Below are 8,700 nucleotides of genomic sequence, written 5' to 3' on the forward strand. Positions count from 1 at the left end.
GCAGTGTGATATTATATCACAGGTACAACCCCTGTTATGTGGTGTGAATTTCGGCAGTTGTATTGTTGAAGGCAGCATTTCATGCATATGAATTGTATGTGAAGCTAGGCCAGCCCAGAGTATGTATATGTATATCTGTACACATTTGTCCGAAATATCAGTTCTAATAATTCAGACTAATGTACATTTTATTATTTTGTTTTACCTGGAGTGCATATATTTGTTCTGCTTTGCATTTTGATGTGAAATAAATGACTGTACACCTTGTTACCTTCAGTGGGCACAGTTCATTTCTGACACTGATTTATTCCAGGTAGTGAAACCTACAGTATCGCTGTGCGGGGAAAGCATTTCTCATTTCTCCCATGACACAGCTTGCAAAACTCTGCGATTCCTCCTCCCAAGGCGACGCCAAATCCAGCGCACAAACTGTCGGTACGTTGTGTACCTGTAACGACTGCAAAAAATAGTCGCTGATTTATGATGGTGATGTGAAAAACACAAAAAAAACTGTTAGTTACAGAACCCTGAATCAGTTCTTCCATTAGTTGTTCAATATCAGTGGCAAGTGCCAGCAACTGAGGCGCCAGGCTAGGTGTATAGACAGAAAAGGAGAGTATGTAGCAATATTATGTAGGAAGCTATATTTTCACTGCTTTCAGCCTTGCTGTCAGGATTGCCAAAATTTCAACCACTGTCCTGAAACTTTAAAACTTAATTAGTTCATACGAAGGTGGCTGCATTCAAACTATATATAGCTGCAAGCGAAATGGTGGCGAAGCTAGGTTTGAAGGTCAAGACAGATGTGGAGTTTAATGCAGGAGACACAAATGTCATCATTGAAACTGATACAGGAGTGGAGCATGACAATATCGCAAGTGCCTCTTATATATGATCGAACATGCAACATCCAGTTACCTGTGGATCTCTGGTGCGTTGACAAGGCCGTACTGTCTTCCAGTAGCGCCAAATGTGCAAGTTTTAGTGCGTAGATGTTAAGGCACCCCTGTACAAACATGTGGCTGCTGGTGATGCACAGCGCACACTCGGGGATGTGGGCAGCTGCTTCAAGGATTTTTTTTTCTTTGAAGCGATGTTTATTGCCTCAGGGCATAAAAACTATGAAGTGAAAGATGAGTAAGATGCTTAAATAAATAAAAAAAAGTGGAGCTGATCTGATGAAATCAAGAAGTGCACGATGATATGGACCCTGTGTCCATGCAATATATGAATCCGGATTTTCCGGTGAGAGTCCCACTGACGCCAGGTGCCGAATTCTCGTCGGCTTCTGCGCCGGGCAGTCCCGCAACAGGTGGTGGATATCCGCCTCGCAGTCTCTGTTCTTGCAGACTGGACACCCGGGGCGGGGATATAAATCTTTGAAATGCGGCCACTTCACGGCAGCACAGACTCGAGCACGGTGTCCATCCATGGCGCGACAGCGGTCGCATTCACACCTAGGATAAACGTCGTTATTATTATTATTACTCCTACTACTATTGCAGCACGCAAAACTGCGCTTGCAAGCCGTCGCGCCCGCAGCCGAAGGCAATTTCGGAAAGACCGCTTTGTGCATTCATCGGGCGCGTTTTTGCGACTTCTCGAATTAGCGCACGCTCGCCACGAATCATGCGACAAGCGCAAGATCATGTGTTTCACGGAGCACAAACAAAATTAAAGAAACGAATGGAGGTGTGCGAATGGCTTGCTGGAGCGGCAAAATTATGCCCCTCAATCACGCAAAGTCTACGCGTAACTATACGTGTACGTGGGAGAACACGTGCAAACAGTTCAGAGAGAAATGGCATGTAGTAGTAAGTGTTTATTGATAGAAAAATTATAATAAAAAGAAGTTAAAAGATTATTTCCAACCCCGGCATCTGCCATCACTGTGTCGGCGGCACCCGAGCTGGGGCAGCGGAAATAAAGGAAAGCAGGCAGTATGAAGAAGAGAAATGAAAGAGGTGAGGGGACAGCAATTAAGAAAGGGCATCTAGCTAGGGAGTGGTCATATATACACTATTTACAAATGGTAATAATAAAGTTGTCCAGGTTGTGCGCGTGTACAGTGAAGAAGGAAAAAGAAATAAAAACACAGTACGCGCACAACACTTTGCACACAACAGCTGGGGTGGGGCGCCCAGCTGTTAAGCGTCCGAGGTAGTGCACGGGGAGCGTTCGGTCACAGCGCATCACTACCTGGCGCAGAACAGACGGGACGTCAAGCCCGTCTAGCTGTTCGAGAAATGCACAGAGGCTCACCATAGTTCGCTCACGGGTGCGCGCACTGCCCTGCGGCCACAATAGTGTCTTGAGCGAGTAGAGAAATGGCATCCAAACGGCGTAATGGGTGCTCGCGACCAAATATATACGCATTATTTACGCAAACAGCAAAGACCGAGTTAAAACATGCGGGGTTGCACGTGTTAGGGGCCTCGTTTAAATTTTGTCCGCGTTATATGTTTGACTGCTAGTGACTGACATAATGGCAAAGAGATCGGGCACTGCAGTTGGGACGAAAACAAAGAAAAATCCCTTAGACGAGCAGCAAAATAACACGACAACAACGCTGCTTACCAGTTGACGTTGCCTACACGCTCGGCGTCCGATGGAAGGAAGGAAGGAAAGCATCAGACGTTGCCAGCACATACCCACTACGGGGGACTGGCCAAGACACAGGCAGCCACTCCTGAACAACCTGAACACAACCTGAGCACAACCTGAACTGCGTCGGGCCTGTCGCCTGCCTCCTCTTCGGAATCGCTGGCCAGCGGGTCAAAAATAAAGTTGTTGTTGCCTGAAATGCGATGGCACATACCCACGATGGGGGATAGGCCAGGGTTTGGTGCAGATCCAAACAGGAAAAAACTCATCCATGTTTATCTCAAGCGGTGTAAAAATAAGGAAGGAAGGAAGGAAGGAAGGAAGGAAGGAAGGAAGGAAGGAAGGAAGGAAGGAAGGAAGGAAGGAAGGAAGGAAGGAAGGAAGGAAGGAAGGAAGGAAGGAAGGAAGGAAGGAAGGAAGGAAGGAAGGCCTCAGACGTTGCTGGCACATACCCACTACGGGGAGTGGCCAAGACACAGGCGGTTAATTACTGGATACAGGAAAGTTTTGACGGGAAAAGGAGTGGCAATAGTATGTAGTCTGATAGATTGGAAGAGGGAAGGAAAGGGGTCCATTTAACTTGGAGATCGAAGACGGGACAATTGCTTAATGTGCATAATACTACACAATGCCTGTAATGTTGCAATGTCTTACTGTCTGAGAGCGGGAAAAAGAAATTAGAATGGGAGTCGCTGCTTTTTTTGAAGAAAATTTTGCACAGCAGAGCGCACACTCCTGTCGCTTCGTCCAAGCAAAGAAGCGCCAATGGAAAGAACAACCGCGGAAGACACAGGCAAGCCCAGTTGATGAAATGGAATTTGCAAAAGACGCTTCCTCAAATGAGAAAAGCGGCGGCAGAACAGCAGGAAGTGATCTATTGTCTCAGGTTCGGCACAAAAATGGCACAGTGGGGAAGCTGCCAGGCCAGATCTGTGAAGGTAGAAATTTAGAAGGGGAACCCGGCAACGCAAGCGCGTGAAAGAGACCTCTAGTCTGCGTGAGCGCCAGTCTTTGCTACTCCAAGTATGCAGAAGATGCTGATATTCGGGAGATGATGTAAGAGCCGAGGCAGCAAATTCCTGAAATATTGTGTAGCTGCGAAACCTCACCGCAGCTGTATATGCACACGATGGCAGGACAGCAACAATTGGGCCGCTGAGAGAGGCTCTTGCTAAGGAATCTGCAACCTCATTTAAGTGAAAGCCCATGTGACCTGGTACCCAAAGCAACCTTACCGAATTTAGATGGAGCGGAATCAGGAACTTAAAGAGGCGTAATGCCCGAGACTCAGTGGGTGAGGATAAGGAAGAGCAAATGGACAGTCTGTCATAACCACGACCTGGGAAACGGTAGTTTCGTAAGGCTAAGATTACTGCTAATAATTCAGCCAGAAAAATTGGAGGGAAGTCAGGAAGACGGAGAGAAAAATACCAATCCAGTGAAGGCGAAAAAATTCCCACACCTGCCTTTTCGCGATCCTGCGAGGCATCGGTAGCAATAAGAACATGAGAGGGAAAGGACCTTAGGTGGTCCTGCAATAGACCCTGAAGAAGCGGGAAGGGCTGCAGCTTTGCATTCGATGGGAAAATGTCATCGAATTCATTCTGGACAGATGAGGAGTTGTTATATATTTGGCGGACATCTGTGAAATGAATATTTATGCGATCAAGGAGGGACTGCACGTAACATATCTGCGGGGTATGAAATCGAGACCAGGCAGCACTAAAAAAGGCGGAAGGTTGACTAAGAAATATTATACTGGAAGCGTGAAGAGGTGAGTCGCACAATTTTAAAAATGTTTGAACTGTTAAAAGGCGAAACCTAGCTGATAACGAAGGCATTCGCGCCTCAAGGTGCAGAACAGCATTGGCGACATATTTTGGAAGCCCCAGACAAAGGCGCAACGCCTCACGCTCCAAAAGCACAAGAGGGCGAAGTTTATAGGCAGGAGCTCCTGAGAATAAAACACACCCGAACTCCAAAATTGGGCGGACGTACATTTTATAAATCATCAGAAGCGTATGCCTTCTCATGCCTGACCTAGCACTACAAAGCCTGCGCAGGATGCCAATGGCCCGAACTCCTTTTGCAGAAACTTGCTCAATGTGTGGCCGCCAGGAGAGAGTAGAGTCGTATATTACACCGAGATACTTCACCGTCTGAACTTGAGGTATTATGTTATTTCTATAGACCAGGCAGATATTTACAGGAACAGAAACTGGAAATACTAACAATGCGCATTTCTTCACATTAAGGGACAGATGAATTCTTCCTAGCCAGTTGTCAAGAACATTGAGGTAATTTTGCAGGGTTCGATAAAGAGTGTGAATGCCACCTGCTGATGCAAAAAATGCAATATCGTCGGCGTACACATAAGTTTTCACATTTTGAATGCATGGAATTGAGCTTAGAAAAATGTTAAAAAGAACAGGTGAGAGAACTGATCCTTGCGGAACACCTCTTGTCTGCGGAAATCTCCTTGAGGAAACACCCTTTTGGCAGCAGTAAAATTCTCTATTTTCCAAAAAAAAACAGAAATCCAGGCTACAAAATAGCTTGGGAAGTTGAGTTCCTGTAATCTTAGTAATAGAGTCCAGTGCTCCACGCTGTCGTATGCTTTACTGACATCCAAGGTGACAAGCGCAGCAAACTTTTTTCTATTGTGAGCTAATTTAATACGACTCTCAAGGTGAGTATGAGCACACCAAATTGAACAACCCGGCCTGAAACCAATTTGACATGGATTCAATACAGCATTTTCTGAAATGAATGACATGACACGGCTGAGAAGGACCCTTTCCACCAATTTCACTAGGTTCGATGTTAACGAAATAGGGCGTATATTGTCTAAAGTTAAGCCCTCCCCTTGCTTTTTAAGCAATGGAACTATTTCAGCAAGACGCCACTCATGCGGTATCCAAGGACCTTTAATAGAATGGTTAATTAGAGCCAGCAGGTCTGCAGGACATTCATTGAACAAAATTTTGATCATAGATGAAGTGACCTTATCGGGGCCAGGAGCCGCTGGGGATAAGCGCAGAACAATTTGCGACAGCTCAGGCATAGAGACCTCAGTGAAATCACTTGGGGTGCATGTGAATATAGTAGGAGAAGGTAAAGCAGATGTAAAGCGAAGCTCTAGGCCACACGCAATATCTTCTAAGGCCTTTGCGATGTCAGCAGGGGACTGAACGAGGGATTCAATGTTGGCAGCCGGAGGAATTACCTTGTTGCGCCTCATGAAATCAAACAAAGCTCGTTTATTTCCTGATTGGGAAAGGAAATCATAATGATTTGTATTATACTCCTCCTTTGCACGGGCGACAGTGCGCTTAAATGTTGCTGCAACATACTTATAATCCAGCCAATTTTTCGGGCATTGATTGATGAGAAGTTTCTTCCAAGCTGCTTTCCGTCGTCTATATGCACGCATGCAGTCAACATTCCACCAATTGTTCGCGATTGCACCCTTTGTTCTCTTAACCAAAAATTCAGACTTTTGCGTTGCATGGTCCAGTACTGAACATAGATGTGCAGCCTTGCTTTCGGCACTTGTCTGAGCGCAAGTGTGATTTGGAGGGCTGATTTTAGCGTGTCTTTAAAGCAACTGTAATTTATTAACGTGCGCTGATGTCGCTCAGGAAGAGTTAATTTACACGCAAACTTGAAACTAATCGGTAGCTGATCACTGTTTGTTGCAGTCAACAGGCGCCCAAGACATAACAGTGACTCCTGGGGAGGAAAAAGTTAAATCCAAGGCAGAGCGGCATTGACTGCGAACAAACGTAGGCAATCCGGAATTGTTGCAGATCAAGTTGTTGCCAGAAGCCCAATCAAATAGTCTAGAACCAAAGCTGTCTGTTTTAAACCCTCAAGTCACATGGTGCGAATTGAAGTCGCCAAGTAATAGAACCCGAGATCGGCTACTAGACATGAGTGAGTCAGGGGGCCGAGTGTCACGCACACCAGACGGGAAATATGCATTAGCTACCGTAAAGGGCTGTTGACCTGGGACACTGAGGTCAACCGCAAGGATTTCACATTCATTGTCCGCATATTGAAAAGAAATGCATGCCCTGTGGCAAAACTTTGTAGATACGAGCACTAACAACCCTCCCCCTCGTGATGACCGGTCAAGCCGGAACGGATGGTAATCCTTGAGATGATAATTGAAATTTGAAGTTAGCCATGTTTCCTGTAAAGCAACTAAATCTGGTAGAAGCTGATTGCATAGGCAATTTAAATCTGTTGAAGCTGAGAATATAGATCGACAATTCCACTGGAGTACACTTAAGAACCCTATCTTGGCGGAAGTGCCGCAGCCGCGACTGCCTTTTCTAGAATCTTGGTCTTAGCGTTTTGACTTGCGTTACTTTTCTTTGTCTTTGACTGGGGGCAAGATGGACCTGCAATATTCAGAGGAGACCCACTTCGTTTCTGGGCGCGGAGATCAGACTCCATATCCATACAATCCATAGAGGATGCGTCCATAACGCTATGCGAAGGAGAGGCCTGAGAGGTATTTTGTTGCTCACATTGTTTTTGGCCCTGTGGAGCGGAATCGATTACTACAGAAGGAGGGGTAGCTTCCGAAGCCAAAGAAGACAAGAGCGGAGCGGTGGACGCCTGCAGAAGATTGGTCATCTGAGCAGCTATGACCTGCGAAATGCACGTGGACACGGTTTCCATAATTCGATCCATTGCATTTGCCACAGCTTTCTCAACTGCCGCTGTAATAGCCTGGGACCAACTAGAATCCATTATGGGTGGGCATTTGGCGGCCACACTAGAGTAGGCTGAGGCTCTCCCCTTGACTGCGGCAAAATCCTCTCTCCGCGTGCATCGGCGCTTGTCTATAAGCTCGAGCACCTGAACTTCTTGTGCTCGTGCAGGACAGTCAGGCGAATCAGCAGGGTGAGCACCGCTACACAAACAACATTTCTCTTGCTGTTCAGGACATTCCTCTCTGCAATGACGTTCCCCACAGGCACAACAGCGTAAGGCCGATTTGCAGGCTTTGCCGCTGTGGCCAAATCGCCAGCAGTTTTGACACTGAAGGGACCGAGAGTTAAAGGCCACACCTTAATCTCTGACGGGCAAAATATTCCTGCAAATGTGGCAATGACGGACTCCGTAGGAATTTTTACTCCGTCAACCATCCTGCTGCATCGATGGACAGCAATCACTCCCGCAGGCGAGAGGTTCTCAAGCGTTTCCGCAGGGCTCAATCGAGAGTCGACCCCTCGGACCAAGCCCTTGGAACATGCTAGATGAGGCGGAATGAATGCACTCACCGGGTGGCTGGCGAAGGTCGTACACTTAAGATCTTCAATACAGTCTTTATCCGGCGACCTGCACAAAATACCACCCCTGCTGAACTGCCGGACATCGGTAATGTGCATGAAGTGCTGCGATGTGGACCTAAGAGCCGCCTGCACTGCCTCCGGGTTGTTCAGTCGGATAGCGCCGCCATCGGTAGGCACTAAAGCGACCGGAATGCTTGAAACACCACTGCAGAAAAAGAGATCAATTGGGAGCTGGTCTTTAGGAAGAGATGCCGACCAAGGGGAAAACCCCTGGCCAGGAGAAGAAGTAGACATTAAGCTCTCGTCCCGCACCCAATCACCCCAGAACAGGAGCAAACAGGCACAGACAAAAAGAAGGAGAAACTTAGCAAGCCAGCGCAACACCGCCAGGTACTTAGCCACTGCCGCGCAGCCTGGGTAGCTGAGCCACGTGGGCGAGAGGATCGGGTGCAGTAGTGGCGGCCCACCACTACGGCACCTCTTTCTTCTCCCAGTCCCTCCTTTATCCCTGCCCTTGGTTCTTGTGTAAAAATAAAGTGGCTGCTGGGTTCGCAAACGCGGCGTCTTCTTCATCGTCTGTGTCGTCCTCCGATGCCTCATAATCAGTGTCCTCGCCAAAATAAAATTATTCGGCTTCTGACTCGGAACTATTCGCCATTAATTTGCGACTTGCCCTGCTCCCGTATCTCCGTCGTCTCCGTTACGCACGTGCGTGTTAAGCAGACGACGTGCCCAACCGACGTCACGGTTTTCCGGACCCACGTGACAGCACATTGTCTGGTTTTTGACG

The sequence above is a fragment of the Amblyomma americanum genome, chromosome 1 (assembly GCF_052857255.1).
Source record: "Amblyomma americanum isolate KBUSLIRL-KWMA chromosome 1, ASM5285725v1, whole genome shotgun sequence".
In the NCBI taxonomy this organism is placed as follows: Eukaryota; Metazoa; Arthropoda; class Arachnida; order Ixodida; family Ixodidae; genus Amblyomma; species Amblyomma americanum.